Here is a 16,927-nt window from a genome sequence, read left to right as displayed (position 1 = left end):
CCCATAGGTCGAATATTGACTGAAGTTTTAAATGTCACCAATGTTTGTTTTGTTTTTAATTTCAGAAAATGTTTCCTACTTCTTTTTAAATTTATTTTCAGGGATATTCATGGATCGGCTGCACTTGGAGTCTCTGTTTGACACCTCTGCTCTAGACAGTGGGGAGCCACCAAGTTTAATGAGTAAGGAAGTGACATGGTTAGATGTGTCTAAGGAAAGTCCTTTGTCACCTAGTTAGTCACCCATGGAGGTGACTCAGTGGAGAATAAAGTAGAATAGTCTGACCAAATGAGAAGTGAGATCAGACCAGTTGTGAGCAATGAAATCAAAGGTATTGAAGTAGAGAAAATACGAGGCACGAGCAGGAAGGAAACTTGCTCTCTAGACCAGGCTCTGCTACAAACTTGCCAAGTCACACTCTTCCTTTGGGACTCAATTGTTTCATCTGTAAAGTTTGGTTAAATAACCTCCCCCAGCTCAGATTTTGGGAAAGGACTGAGAGAGCAACCTTGGGGTGACCTTGTGTGGAAGGAAGTTCAACATATACAGACCTTGCTACAGACAAATGCGTGTAAGGAACCACTGTGTGTGTGAGGGGTGTGAGCGGGGAGAAGGGAAGGAAGGGGGAGAGAGAGAAAGCAGAGAGAGAGTTAGAGAAAGAGAGACAGAGACAGAGAAACAAAGAGGATAGAAGGACGAAGGGAGGGATAAGACAGACAACGTTAGAAAATGAGTGACAGATAAATACAGTCAAGAGAGATAAGGAGATAGATTCTTGTTTCATTTATGTCTTAATGGTCCCATTTGGGGTTTTCTTGGGAAAGATACTGAAGGGATTTGCTATTTCCTTCTCTAGCCCATTTTACAAATGAGGAAACTGAGGCAACAGGGTTAAGTGATTTGCCCAGGGTTAAGTGATTTGTGGGAGTGTCCGAGGCTGGATTTGAACTCACGAAGATGAATGAGTCTGCCTCCAGGTTGGCACTCTGTGCACTGTGGTACCCCCTTGCAAGTTAGAGAGACACAGAGAAAAAGAGAACAAGAGACCTGGTTGGGAGGAGGGAGAGGGGAGGTGTCTTGCTGGTGGAATGGGGATTACCCAAAGTGAAAAATGTGTGGTTGCCCCCAAGGAACAAATTTGGAGAGGCCAGCCCTGAGGCAGAAAAGCTGCTCTTCTGAGCCTGTTCACAGGGCTAGAAGATTGAGAGGGGGGTTAGGGAGTGGAAGGGTATCTCTAGGCGCTGACAATCTCCTTCCTTCCTTATATGGAGAGCAGAGTCATTCCCAGCATAAAAAAGAAGGAAAAAAGAGGAAAGGAGAAGAGAAGAGAGGAGAGGAGAGGAGAGGAGAGGAGAGGAGAGGAGAGGAGAGGAGAGGAGAGGAGAGGAGAGGAGAGGAAAAGGGAAAGGGGAAAGGGAAAGGGAAAGGGAAAGGGAAAGAGAAAGGGAAAGGGAAAGGGAAAGGGAAAGGGAAAGGGAAAGACAAGACCAGAAAAAGGAAAAGGAAGGGAAGATAAAGGGAAAGGAAAGGAAAAGGGAAAGGAAAAGGAAAAGGAAAAAAAGAAAAGAAAGGAAAAAATGTGGCTGTAGTTGAGTGGTCAGTAAGAGGATGATTTGGGGGAATGTCTTGATTCCTCTGGGCCTTAGCTTTCTCATCTTTAAAATAAGAAGACTTGGATTAAATGTCTCCTTCCAGCTTGAAAAAAAACCTTCATTTCTGTGTCTTTTTTCTTTCCACTATTTCAAAGCTTGAAAATAAGCCCTGCTCTCAAGTTTTTAAGTACCAACAGTAAATTTACCTTGCATTTTATATGACTCGAGGCTCTCCAAAACCATTCATCCACAAAATATTTTATCCTCATGACATCCCCATTACCCTGTTGATAATAACAATAAGAGCTCGCAGTTATAGAGTCATTTATGGTTTATGAAACGCTTTCCTGCCAACAACCCTGGGAGGTAGAGAATACAAGAAGTATAAAACCAGCACCAGGCAAAGGGGGCTTTGTCCAGGGCATATCCTTCCTCTTTGAGACAAATTGACATCTTCCACCTGCCCTAGCAGCTATGTTAAACAATTCTGTCCAGTGTCCCATCAGTGTGATCCTCCCACAAGTTCCACTTCTCAATGCTCATGAAGGTGATGTTTTAGAGTGATTTTTTCCTAGGACACTTAAGATTGTCTTTCTCAAAACGCTATAATTAAAGCCTCTGTGAATGCTTGCCAATGGACCATGGAACACCTTTATATCCTATAAGTTATTTTCCATTATTAACACTCCTCTCTCCACTCCAAACCACCCTCTCCTCAATTTTTGCCCCAGATGGCAGGTATTATCACCTCCATTTTATGAATAAAGAAATATCTCAGACACAGTGACTTGCCTGTGGTTACACAGACAGTAAGTAAATGTGAGGAGCAGAATTTGGACCCAGTTCTGTCCAGGTCCCAGAAGAAGTTGCAAAATTGCTAGAGTGCTGCATATGAAGTAAGGAAGAGTTGGTTTCAAAGTCTGCTTCAGATCTTAAGAAAGTCATTTAAATTCAGTCTCCGTTTCCTCATCAGTAGAAAGATAATAATAATTGACTACTTATTGGGGATGTTATTCTGAGGGTTTTTTTTCCTATATGGTTTATACTATGACAGCTAGATGGCACAGTAGGTAGAATGAGAGACCTGGAATTAGAAAGCCAGTCTCAGATACTTGATAGCTGTGTGACCCTGGCAAGTCACTTAATCTTGTTTGCCTCGGTTTCCTCATCTGTAAAATGATCTGGAGAAGGAAATTGTTCTAGTATCTTTGCCAAAGAACAAAACAAAACAAAACCTCCAAATGGCATCACTCAGGCCAGACAGGACTGAAAGAGCTCAACAACAAATAATAACAATGGTTTAGACTAGATGGCACCTCAGGCCCCTTCCAGGTCTCAAATTCGGTGGTCTACTTACCTCATAGGGTTGTCATTAGGCTCAAATAAGAGATTATATGCAAAGTACTTTGAGAACCTGCAAGCATGAGATGGACAAAGTCATCATTTTCATCTTCTTCCTCATCATTATAAATGGTGCACTGAGCCAAAGTTCCCTGATGCCAAACCCAGAATTCTTTGCTGATACTCATATTCCACTGGACCCTGGGATTGGGATATACACATGAGCATCTGGACCCAAACATTTACCTTTTCAAAATTCTGTAATTAAGACCTCCATGAATGCTTGCCAGTGGACCATGAGTTAGAAACACCTTTCTGGGAATACTAGTATTCCTGCTGTTCCCAGAGCAAGAGGTGAAAAGTTGAGGGGCGGGCATATCAGGAACATGTGCCCCCCTTTTCTTTGGGAATAAACTAGTAGTAAAGAGACATGCAAACAATGAAATTTGGAACTATTGGTTAAGGGTATCCAGGAGCCCATGTAGCTACTGTCTTTTATTTACCAAGAATGTGTTTTCATGGAATAATTATTATTATAATTATTATTAATTCCTATCCTCCACCACCCCAAGAGCAATAAGCAAATGGAGGCAGTATAACCTTACCATCAATGCACTGGCCTGGAAGCTTGGGGGATCTGTGTAGCTGAAATCCCTGCAAATCAGCACTAATGATACCATGTGTCTGTGAAGCTTTTTTTCCTCCTGAGGCATTTGGAGTTAAGTGACTTGCCCAGGGCCACACAGCTAGCTGTGAAGCATTTTTAAGGCACTCTGGGAAATAAAAGAGTCACAAATATAGGCAGCAGGACCCAGTAGAAAGAGGGCCATTGATTTGTAGTTAGAATACCTGGTTTTAGATTCTCATTCCCAACACATCCAGATCTGGCTTTATGAATGGGGCTAGTGCCTTCTATGCTGTGAGCTTCCATTCTGAGGATGATGAAGTTGAAAAAATATGAACAAATAGTTCTCTAAAGAGGAACTGCAAATCATTAACACCTATGTAAAAGGATGCCCCAAATCAGTAAGAGAGATGCAAATTAAAACAACTGACTTCCAGAAAATTGGCCAAGAAGCCTATCAGTCAGTCAATGTGCAAGACACCATGCAATAACACAGTAGATACAAGCTATGTCCAGAGTGGTTGGAAAGTAAGCTCCCAGATAAAGACCCCAGCAGCTGGGGGAGATTGGGAAAGGCTTCTTATGAAAAGTGGGATAATATCTAAGTTTTAAAGAAAGCCCCCAAACTTACAGAAGCTCTTATGTGTTAAGGTCAGAACTAGCACCCAAATCTTTTGACTCCCCAGACAAGAGTCTTGCTATTTTCTCCTGCTGTCCCTCTACCTCCTTTTCCAAGCAATCAGATCAGAAATAGGGGACGCCCCCAATCTAACGATTCTGTCTGTTTCCCCAAACAGCAGAGCATTGCCAAGTGACGTCAACCCAAGATAGAACCTGGGACTCTGCATTACTTCTTCAGGGAAATACTGCTGGTATTGCTGGTAGTTTCTGTGACAATTCTGTGGTGGATGATGTCACAAAACCCAACTCCACCTCACAAGTTTGGAAGACTTTCATGTTTTTCGTGCTATCAGAGGATGTCACTTCCCTTTATAGAGAGAAGAAAGCCAAAAAAAAGGTGATTTTTTTCTGGCTCATGCTGACAATGCACATGGAAACTCAGACAAGGTTACAATTAGACCTTGTGAAAACTAACACGTGGAACAAAATAAACAGAACCTGGAAAACAATGTATACAAGGTCTGCAATAATGGAAACAAAAAGAACAATAAAATGAAACCAAATACTATGTACTCATCTTAGTGGTAGAAAAATAAAGAGCAAGTGAAAGTTATTCCTTTCCCAGAAGAAGAAGTGGGAGATGGTGTGGGCAGAATGTTGCCTTGGCTGTCAGATCAAACTTGGCTTCTGGGTCAATTAATGCTGCTTAATTGTTTTTGTAGGCTGGGGAGTAGGATGGGGTGGGGAAGGATAAATGCAAAAATGGGGGAAGGAAGAAATATAGGATTTTAAAAAGAAAAGCATCAAGAATTTTAAATATTAAAATAAAATAAATTGAATGTTAAAATAACAACAAAACAAATTTCAAAGCTCTGGTTTTCTTCCTAGGCTGCACAACCCAGTGATTAGAACTTATCTCCTTTGACAGAAAAGATAGACAGTCCTCATGCCCTTCGGTTGGCTTACATTTTGTCTAACTCTAAGAATTACAAAGAACCTTTGTTTCAGCACCCCTTTGGGCTGGGCAGCATGGGACAGCAAGGAAGGCAGACCCAGGACTCAGAATCTGATTTCAAAACATGCTTCTGCTATTTGCTACTTGTGTGACAAAGGTGCCTTTGGGCCCTGTTGCCTCATTTGTAAGATGAAGGAGCTGGACTAGAAGACCTCTGAAAGCCTTTTCTCCAAATCTAACTCCTTGAGGTTCTTCCATGAATGAGACACTCTCTTATTTTGTTCCACGGATTTTCTCTAACGATTCCCTCCTCACTCCAATAGTTGGCCTCCTTGGCTTTCTTCAAGTGACAACTAAAACCCCACCTTCTAGGGGAAGCCTTTCACAATCCTTCTTAATTCTAGTGCCTTCCCTTTTTGTTTTTTTATTTTATTTTATTTTTGCTGAGGCAATTGGGGTTAAGTAACTGGCCTAGTGTCACATAGCTAGGAAGTGTTAAGTGTCTGAGGTCAGATTTGAACTCATGTCCTCCTGACTTCAGGGCTGGTGCTCTATACACTATACCACCTGCCTGCCCCCCTCCCCTTTTAAATAATTTTCTATTTGTCCTGTATATAGACTGCCCTGTATATATTTGTTTACATGTTGTCTCCCTATTAGATTGTAAGCTCACTGAGGGCAGGAACTATCCTTTGCCTATTTTGTATCCTCAATATTTTGCACATAATAGATATTCACTGTGTTTATTGATTGATCTAATTTTCCACATGAAACTGAGGCTGCTAGCAGCTAAGTTGTCCACATAGCTACCTGGTTAATGGAGCAACAGGGACCCTGACTTCAAATTAGTGTGGAATCTCCCCAATCTGGGTGTTCTTTCCTCCCTTTTCCCTCCCTTTCTTTCTCCCTTCCTTCCTGCTTCCTTTCCTTCCCTTCCTTTCCTTTCCTTTTCCCCTTTCTCCTTTCCTCCCTCTTTTCTGCATTCTTCCCTCCCTCTCTCCTTTCATTCGTTTCTCCCATCCTCCCTCCTTCTTTCCCTCTGTCCCTTTCATCCTTCCTTTCTTTCTTCCCCTCCTCCCTCCTATGCTTCCTTCCTTCCTTCCTTTCCTCTCTCTTATCCTTCCTTCCTTTCTACTTTCCTTCTTTCCTTTCTTCCTTCCTCTCCTTCTTCCCTTCCCATCCCCTTTCTCTCCCTCCCTCCCTCTCTCCTTTCCTTCCTTCTTTCTTCCCTCTCTCCCTTCCTCCTTCCCTCCTCTCTCTTCCCTTTCCCCTTCCTTCCTTCTTCCATCCTTCCCTCCCTCCCTTTTTCTTCCTTCCTTCCTTCCTTCCTTCCTTCCTTCCTTCCTTCCTTCCTTCCTTCCTTCCTTCCTTCCTGATTATTTTTCCTTTGACCTGGAAAGTAAATGTCTGAAGGTTCGTTGCATTGTTTTTGCTTCTGTTGAATTGATTTTTAATGATTTTTTCAAAGGAAATCAGTTGAGTTGATACTGTTGAAGTTGCTCTGTGTGCATGTGACAATGCTCCTTTCCAGATCCAAGCAGTTGTTAATGAAACAGTTGCTGTTCTGTTGACAGAACATTAATTACTTGATCTTAGGCCCCGTGATTGCACAGGCCCCCTCAGTATACATCGCTAATTACATTAGCAATTATATGGCATTTTAAAGACAAAGAAATGACTGAAGCAGTTGCATGTCCCAGGTATCCTGCTGCTGGGTTTCAATCACATTCCTGGTGTTTAGAGTTGGGGGTAATAGGGACAGGGAAGTGTGGATTCAGGTTCTGAAGCATCCTATGACCTTGGAAGGACCCAGGGCTGCCGGTTTGGTGGTGGTTGTGACCCTAGGAAGATCATTTAGCCTATCACTGCTCACATCACTTCTCTAAGACTATAAGTTACAGAAAATGTGCTAAGTTGCCCCTGTAGAGAGATTTCCCTCCTCTAGAATTTCCCTTTAATCAATGACATCACAGGTCCAATTTATATCCTAGTGGAGATGATAATGGCAGCTCCCTGGTTTCAAAGTCTACAAAACACTTTACATACATCATCTTACTGAGGCCTCCAAGCAACCCTGGGAAGAAGGTGCTATTTCTACCCTCATTTTACAAATAAGGGAACTGAGGAACAGAGAGCAATTTTGTGCTCCCATAGGAAAGCTAGCATTTTCCTAACCCAAGTGAAAGGTGAATAGAGAGCAGTTGTCTAGAAATTTGAAATTACAGCTTAGCACAATGGACATTTTCCCTGATGATTTGACCCTCTTTATTCTCACCATTAAAATGTCCATCTTTTATTGCTTTGGGGGCAAAAATTTGTGTTAGGCAAGCAGTGCCTGGTTAGCCTAATGAGTAGTACAAGAGAATTTCAATAAGGGATTTATGAGATCTCTGAAATCTTAGCCCTTGATATGACTGATTTGCCCCTAAGCACAGGAATTAGTCAAAAGACAGTGTTACAGAGTAGATAGCTGGTTTCAGAACCAGAATTCAAATCCTGCCTCTGACATGGGCTTGCTCTATCATATGGAGAAATCAATTAATCATCTCAGTCCTGTAGACAAGTCTCAGACTCTTTAAGTTGTAGAAAGGTGGCAACCTGCCTCGGTGTCTGAGAGTTCTCTGTACCAATGAAATCAAAATTTTAGTCCCTATTTCTATGGATTGATCAAATGAAATCAGAAAGGGCTGGTGAACAATTTATAAAGTCACTTCAGCTGTATCTGAATTATTGTGGAGGATCCACAGAATTTTAAATGTCTGGATTTTCAACTTAGGGAAGAGAATGGAACTTAAATCTCTAGGTCAGCAAACTTGTTTTTATTTATATGGAAATTTTAGATAAAAAGATAGTTAGCATGTAGAGAAGTAGAGTCACAAAGAGCTAATATATCTCACTTTCTCTGAGAATAGGTCATGCCAAAAGAATCTGATTTTCTTTTTAGACAGACATAGTAAACTGATAGATGAAGGGAAAGGTTTATCTTGCCTTTTGTATCTCATGATTTTCTTATGTAAGAGAAGGAGAACCCCAGGCTACATGTTAGAACAATTCATAACTACTTTGAGTGACCAGACACAAAGAATGATCGCTTGTGGTCCAATGTGAATATGGCAGGAAATCTGCAGTGAAGTGCTTCAGGTAGTTGTGCTTGTTGCCAAATTGTTTAATATTCTTAACAATGACTTTGATAAAAGCATGGATGACATGTTTGTAAAAACTGAGTGTGACATAAAGCTAGGAAGGATACAAAATAAATAGCAAGATCAGAATCCAAAAGGACCTTGACAGGCTGGGCGGAATCAAAATAAAGTAAAATGAAAGTGATCAAGGTAAAGTTCTCCATTTGGATTCATAAATTCAGCTTTACAAAAACAAGAGTGGGGAAGCAAAGTTAAACGGCCATTTGTCTGAAAGAGATCTAGAGGTGATCCTGGACTGCAAAGTCAATATGCGTCAGTGGTGGGATATGCAGCCAGAAAGATTACCATGACCTGGAAGGGCACTAAAAGTGACTTGTTTCCTGGAATAAGAAATGTGAGCTCATCTCCTATGGCCCTGGGCAGACACCACCTGGGGTGCTTCATTCATTTCCCCACCACATGTTAGAGAAGGCATTGCTAAACAAGAAAAGAGGTAAAGAGGGACCAGAGTGACAGAGGCACTCAAGTGAGGCCATCATCAGGACCGGCATAGAGATTAGGATGCAAGTCTTTCTGGCTCTGAAGCCAGTTATCTATCTATTCTGTATCACTGCCTCTTGACTAGTCCCTGTGCTTAGAGGTAAATCAGCCATACCAAGGGAGAAATGTTCAGAGTTCTCACAAATCCCTCATTAAAATTTCTCCTGCACCACTCATTAGCCCGGAGAAGAGAAGACTCAAAGGAGCCTCAAAGACTCAAAAGAGATTTAAATGCTTGCATTCAAGTATTTAAAAGTCGGCGTTGTAGACAGGGATTGGACTTGCTCTGTTTGGTCTCGGAGGACACAACTATAATAGTAGATGGAAGTTGCTAAGAAGCCAACTGAGACCTGATGCCAGAAGAAACTTCCCACCAAACAGCTATTGAAGAGAATGGATGCCCTGCTTCAGGGGGTAGCTGGCTCCCTTCATTGGCAATGTTCAGGCAAAAAAATTGAATGGCAAGTCCTTGGTCATGTTGTAGAAGGGGATCTTTATCAAGTAGGAGCTAGGCCAGATGGCCCTAATTTCTTACTCTGAAAAATATGGAAAGAGTTTGTGGGACTGTTCGGGTATTCTATCTTTTTATGATTCATTATTTTTATTAGCTTGGGTGCTCCCTTCAGCAATGGAAACCAAAGCCCTCCTATACCCTCGCTATGACCAAGCATCCATTATCAGCTCACCAAGCTCCTGCTGGTGAGTCTTCCAAATCTAATGAGCCTGCCTATGGAGCAGTATATATATATATATATATATATATATATATATATATATATATATATATATATATATATATATAAATATATACATACAGTTGTATGTACATAATACATACATACAAACCTGGAATATTCCCACCCAAGTAAGATCCACCAGAAATGGCATCACTCCCAACCACACTCTGATAAATTGTCTTAGCAGACAGTCTAACCCAGGTTAAGGGTAATCAACAGGTCTCAAGCTTGTCAGTGGCTCAAGGGCTGTCCACTCCAAGTGTGTGAAGGCTTCCTCAGACAGAACTGGCAGGTGAGAACATTTCATTCCCACAGCCATGAAAGTGGCTAAAGCAGACACCGGGGAACACTTAGAACGTGGTCAGACACTGTAGACACCAAGGTCATCCACTGCATCCTAGGCAATCATCAGTCATCTTGATTTTTGGACTCCCAAATCTGGCCATCGGGCTGGCTACGTTTTGTATTTCTCCTAGTAGAATGTAAGCTCCTAGAGGGCAGGCACTTTTACGAGTTACTTCATAAATATTTGCTAAATCAAATTATTGTGTTAAAAAAGTATCTTAGGTCCCACGCTCTCTCGTACTCCTTTCCTGATCATTGGAGCTGTACTCTGAAGTTTTCACAATCCCTTGGACACTAGCTCCATTATCAGAAGATCTAGTTTCAAATCCTGCTTTTAAGGCTCACCATCAGCACAAGTCACTTAATCTCCACAGACATAATAGTAGTAGTAGATTGTTTCCCTTCATTCTCAAAGAGGATCAAAATGTCATCATTATGTTAGAGTCAAGTTAATGTGTGTTTGACTGTGGCTGATGAGACCAACAGGAGCTCGGAATGCCCTGCCACAGGTCAGACACAAATAATCCCCATGACATTTGGGGAGGACTCTGACTTAATGTATTTTGAGTTTCTTCTGAGCTACTTCAATTCTGTTTTGCTCATAGAGCACAATACATTCTCTGAAGAGGGCACACCATGCTGGGTAGACCTGTGCCAGTGATTCCCTTGTATTACAATCAGTTCTAAAGTTCTTAAAAGAGACCTTGAGAGTATCCTTTTTCGCTTTTTCTGAGTTTTCACCATGTGTGAATTCTCCATATTTTTTTATTTGGCATTTGAACAATGTGGCCAGCCCAATGGAGTTGTGCTCTCTGCAGTAGAGTTGGAGCACTTGGCAGTTTAGTTCAAGAAAGGATCTCAGAATCTGGTACCTTCTCCTGCCAGTTGATCTTTACAATCTTCTGAAGGCAATTCAAATGAAAGTGATCCAGTTTCCTGGCATGATGCTGGTAGACTTCCCAGGTTTCACAGACGTCCAACAATGAGGTCAGCACAATGGCTCTATAGACCTTCAATTTATTAGTTATTCTAACACCTCTCCTCTCTCACTCTTTCCTTCAGAGCCTCCCAAACACTGAACTAGCTCCAGCAACATGTGGGCTGATCTCATTATCAATGTGGATATCCCTGGAAAATAGACTGTCAAAGTAAAATAACTTATCCATAATGTTCAGAACTTCACCATTTGCTGTAACTGATGGTTCCACCTATGGATGGTGTGGTACTGGCTGATGGAGGACCTGGGTTTTCTTGGTGTTAATTGTTAGGCCAAAATTAGCACAAGCAGCAGAGAATGGCTCTATACTTTGTTGTGTCTCATCTTCAGAGGCTGCATTGAGTGCACACTCACCTGCAACAACAAAAAATCACATGTTAACACTCCCTCCATTGTAGTTTTGTCTTGTAGCCTTTTCAGATTTAGGAATTTGCCATCAGTGCAGAAGCTAAAATTGATGCCATATTTGTTGTCATTGAAATTGTTTAACAACATGGATGAAAACATTATGCTAAAAAGCATAGGAGCAAGCATCCAGCCTTGTTTCACTTCACTGGTGACTGGGAGAGCTCGAGCATGTTGTCCATTGTCCAGAACCTGGGAAAGCCTACCATCATGAATTTGATGTACTATACTGATGAATTTCTCTAGGCAACTTAATTTTGATGTAATTTCCCATAAGCCCTCATGAATGTCACTATCAAAGGTTTTGGTTAGATGTTGTATACACATTGTATACAGACCCCCATTCTGCTCCTGGTTATTTCTCTTAGAGTTGTCAGGCAATAAATTCAGAAAAAAAAAACCTGATAGAAAAAAAAAACCCTTTATAGGGCTGCTTTCCACCTTTGATATCCACCTGTGGCTCCAAGAAGCTGTGCATGCATAGTGATCACACCCCTGCAAGCAGTCACATGATAAATGCTTAATCAATACTTGTTCACTAGTTGGTTGATTTTAGCCCTGCTAAATTTTTTCATTGATATCCTTTCTCCTAACTCTAAAACTTATCTCCAGCTTCTTTGTCTCTTGTAAGCTCTAAGGTGCCACAGGATCATAGAGTGGGAGCTGCAAGGGACCCTTTGGTCCATTAAAGTCCAAGCCTAGGCCCAGGGGAATGAAGTAGCTTCTCAAAGGTCCTATAACTAGTAAGCAGCAGCCATAGGATCTAAACCCAGATCCTCAGAGTCTAGAGCCATCATTCTGTCTATTGAACCACAGCACCTCCATGCAAAGGTCATTGTCTTCCACAATTCCCATCATATTTCCTTCATCTGCTACCAATCTGTAGCTCCTAACTGCTTAGAATCATGCTGCAAATTCAGCTCTTGAAATTACTCTATATAGACCCTAGAGTTACCTTTCTGTCATTATCTCTGTCTCTGTCTGTGTCTCTGTCAGTCTCTCTGTCTTTATCCATCTCTGTGTCTCTCTCTGTATGTCTCTCTCTCTGACTCTGTTTTTCTGTCTCTGTCTCCATCTGTCTCTGTGTGTGTGTGTGTCTTTGTGTGTGTGTGTGTGTGTCTGTGTGTATCTCTGTGTGGGCATGTCTTTCTCTGTCTCTCTATCTCTGCTCCTCTCTTTCTCTGTCTCTCTTTGATTATGTGTCACTGTTTCTGTATCTCTCTCTCTCTTTCTCTCCATCTCTATCTCTCTCTCCTTCTCTCTCTAAATATATATCATATATTATATAATATTTTCATATATATTTTATATATCTTTATATTTATATTTACATTTATGTCCATATCCACATCTATATCTATACCTATATCAATATATCTATATCAAAATAGAAAAGCACTGGGCCTAGAGATGGGGGACTTGATTTGATCCTTACAAAAATTCTATAATGTTGGGTCTTATTATTATTCCAGTTTTACAGATGAAGAAGATTGAAGTTTAGAGAAGTTAGCTGATTTGTCCAGAGTGACATATCTAGTAAAGGGGAAGAGAGAGGGGTAGGAAGAGTAGGGTTGAGCTTGGGATCAAGCCATCTTCAGCTTTAAAGCAGCCTGGGAAGAGGAATCTAGGTCATTAGACAGAATGTGATTGTAACCAATTATTCTTACTAGGCATTAATATCAAGCATTTCTATAGCACTAAAGAACAGTAAATGTGGTCAGTACCTTCTAAATTTTTGCACACATCGCCTCCATTGCTCTACCCTAGCTATAACAATAGTCTTACCACTGCAAAGGAAAATAAACCCTTGGAATTATATTTAAGTTAAGATCTATTAGAATCAGTTTTATTATATAAACTAGGGCTTGGTAAACTAGGGCCCATGGACCAAATCTGGCCCAGCATCTGTTTTTTGTATGACCCGTGAGTTAAGAATGTTTTTTGGCATTTTTAAGTACAGGTTTAACATATTTTAAAATGTTTTCAAATTTTTAATACTGCCCATGGGCTGTGTGAAAAGCGGACCAATGGCAAATTTGATCCTTCAGGTTGTATTATGTCAACCTTTAAACTAAAGGATCAGATGTGCCCTTTGTGGCCTTCAAACTAGCCTACGATTCTCTACAGAAGGTTCCTTAATCACATTTTGCTAGAAATTTTGAGAAATTTGTCAAAAAGATGCAGAGGATAACAGGTAATAAGTGTGTTATTCTATTAAAATTAATCTGTTTATTTCTTATGAGTATATGCATGATAAGCCAGAGAATTTATTTTTGTTGACATTGAATAGGAAGCATCTAGGTGGTACCATGGATAGAACATCGGCCCTGGAATTAGGAGGAAGTTTCAGATACTTGTCACTCACTAGCTACGTGACCTTGCTAAGTCACAACCTCAACTGCCTCACAAAGAAAAGAACTTCTATGCTTAATATTGAATAGAGTTTTGAGAAAGTTTTCTGAAAATCAGAGGGTACAGGGACTGAAAAAAGTTGGGAACTTTTACTCTAGGAAATGAGCAGAGGCAAGAGATTGCTATAAAGAGTGTGTTTTCTCACTGTTAAGAAGAGCGTCAGATATGAGAGAAGAATTGTTTCTCACCTTTCTAGGAGGAAAAAATTGTTCACTCTTCCCTTTTCCATTGTCCCTAGTGTCTTGCAGCAAAACTACTTTATCAGCTTGAGATACTGCAAGAATCTCAGCAATCAACTTAAGAATACCACAAGAAAAATGATACTGGGTCATTGTAGTTGCAATGTGTGTGTAGGGCTGGGGTGCAGGGAGAGTTGCTTGGACATATACTGTCTTTGTATTCACCACTCTATTAGTGCACTCTGTACATGTATCTATTTTTTTCACTGATGTGTGCAGAGGAATATACTCAGGTCTTTGGGGAAATATTTTTTTAACTAATGTTCTTATAATGCCTTCCTGATAAATGCCTTTGATTTGAATTTCTTCCTATTGACTAATTATTAAGAATAAGTGCACTGATGGGGGCTCATGAACTACAGTTTTAAGAGCATAAATCCACAGAAAATGACAATTCATCTCTCCTGTGAATTTAAATTGGGAGTGAAAGGATTGGACAAAAAAGGATATCTTACTGATTTTTGCACTTATCACAATGCATTACACAAAATATATGTAAATAATGTATCCATAAAACAATGTGGAACATCTATGAAGAAGATCTTGGTTTGGACCCCATCTCTCATCCTTTACAAGTCACTTCACCTCACTGACTCTCATTCCTCATCTATAAAATGGGGGTTGTTGAGAGGCTCAACTGAAATAATGTATACAAAATGAATATAAAAGTTACATAAATGTTAATTATTTTTGGACGTGCTTAATAAGTGTTTGCTGAAGGAATAAATTAATAAATGTGTAATAGGAAGAAATTAGATTTATTTCTCATACCCTTTCAAGTTCCCCAGTCCAAGACTGCAGCTTCAAGTCCAAAGCACACTCCCCTCTTTGGCTCAGCTTCTATAGAGGGGTTCCAAATTCTATCTGGGGGGGCTCGTCTCTCTGATCTCATTTTCCTTTTGCAGTTTTTTCTGACATTATAAACCATAACACTGAGGATTATGACAAGATTAATCTTAAAAGCAAAGAAAAAAAGGAGGACCAAGACAAAATAATCCCTTCCTGTCTCCCTCTACTCCTCATCCATGCCTTTCTCAAACCCAAAGTATGAGTCATTTTAGAAGAAAAGAACTCAACAAATCATTACCTAAGTAGGAAAGTGTTTGGAAGAACACAAATAAGAGACATAACCATTAACATTCTGATTCCACTAATTCCTTGTTAATGTTATTATGTGTCTGTTTTTCCTCTGTTGAGTTTATTCTCTACAGAACAAAGTGACTCTGGAGACCTTTCTGGTCTTAGAGCAGAACTAGGGGCTAGAAAGCTTCTTCTGGAAGGGTCAGCCTGCAGCCTCTATTGGAAGGTCTCACTTGGCTCATAGGGATGGATATCTCTTGTGCAGGGAGGAGCCTGAGGCTTGTGTGAGGCTGGGAAGTGTCTGAGACCCTCTGCCTCCCCACGTACCTCCCGAATTTGACTGAGACCAGATGGGAGATTAGAGAGACTGGGAGATTGCCAATCCCTGAGAGAACTTCTGTGAAGCCAGAAGTCTACAGGATTCATACAAGGAGAGACTTCAGAGTGGGATCACACTGGATATGGCAATAAGTCACCCGAGGTTAGGTCCTGGTCCTGCCACTCGTGACCAGGTGTCCTTGGCACATGAGGAGAGTTGTGTGATTGAACTTGACACATATTCCCTAATTACTTACCATGTATCAGGCTTTGCATCCAAAGACAAAAGCAAATCAATTCTGCTTTTGTATGTAGCTTCGGAAGGCTACATTTTATTGCTATATTCTAGTGTGTGAACAAATGAATGAACGAATAAATAAATGAAATTTTAAAAAATGGCTTGGATGGGAGACAATATATGTGGAGGTGGTGATGACCAGAATAGGGAGCGTTTTGTTCGTATCACAGGGATAGTCGGTGGAGCCATAGAACAGGCAACAGTCACATCTTCTGGCTGTTGTCCTTCATTCCTGAAGAGGCCCAAGATTTCACTATGTTGGGAGTCAACGTACAGGATCCGACTGTGGCTGATCAGACCTGATCTGAAGGCTCTCCCTTCTCTACTTGGCCACAAATATGGACATCTGGAATGGAGCTGAGCAGTTTCTTTTGAGCTGGTGCAATTCTGCTTCCCTGAGGACATGGCACTTTCCTTTGATAAGGGCAGGTCATGGTGGTGGTCCTGCCCCAATCTCTCCAGTGACTCATGATCAATTCCACTGTCCTTCAGAAAGACCCTGAGAGTGTCCTAGTATTGCTTCTTCTGCCACCATTTGAGCTCTAGCCTTGAGTAAGTTCTCCATAAAATAGTCTGTTAGGCAAAAATTCATTTGTCATTAACAACATGGCCAACTGAATGGAGCTGCACTCTTTGAAGTAGAATATGACTGCTTGGCAATTTAGTTTGGGAAAGGATGCCAGTGTCTAGTCCCTTCTGCTGCCAGGTGATCTTCAGAATCTTCCTAAGACAATTCAAATGGAAACGATTCAGTTTCCCATCATGGCGCTGATAGACTATCCAGATTTCCCAAACATATAATAATAAGATCAGCACAACGCCCCTGTAGACCTTCGGTTTGTTAGGCAGTTTAAAAATTCTGTGTCAAAATCATTGACTTCTCATTCACCTAATAAGGAGAGATCCAGCTCAGAGATCAAGGATAAAGCTGAGCAGATTAACCTGCTGAGAAGTCTGGGAGTGTCTGGATCAGTGATGGGGGGCATGGAAAATAAAATTTCTGAGGGACTGAAATATGAAGAAGCAAGGAACTCTTTCATAAGAGGAAGCATTCAGAGCTGAGCCTAGGGTCATGCATAAGATAGAAAACTAGCCATAGCACAATACACCGAGAATGAAACAAAGAGCTCTTTTCAGCATGACTCTTTTTAAATAAACATATATAGATTTTGGGGGGAGTTAGGTAGTCAGGGTTAAGTCCAGGATCCACTTCCCATCTAGTTGCCTCAAAATACGTATTTTTAATGCCAAAATATTCCCCATGAAGATTTGTTTCATG

The sequence above is a fragment of the Sarcophilus harrisii genome, chromosome 2 (genome assembly GCF_902635505.1).
Source record: "Sarcophilus harrisii chromosome 2, mSarHar1.11, whole genome shotgun sequence".
NCBI classification, from domain to species: domain Eukaryota; kingdom Metazoa; phylum Chordata; class Mammalia; order Dasyuromorphia; family Dasyuridae; genus Sarcophilus; species Sarcophilus harrisii.
This window is presented reverse-complemented; position numbering follows the sequence as displayed.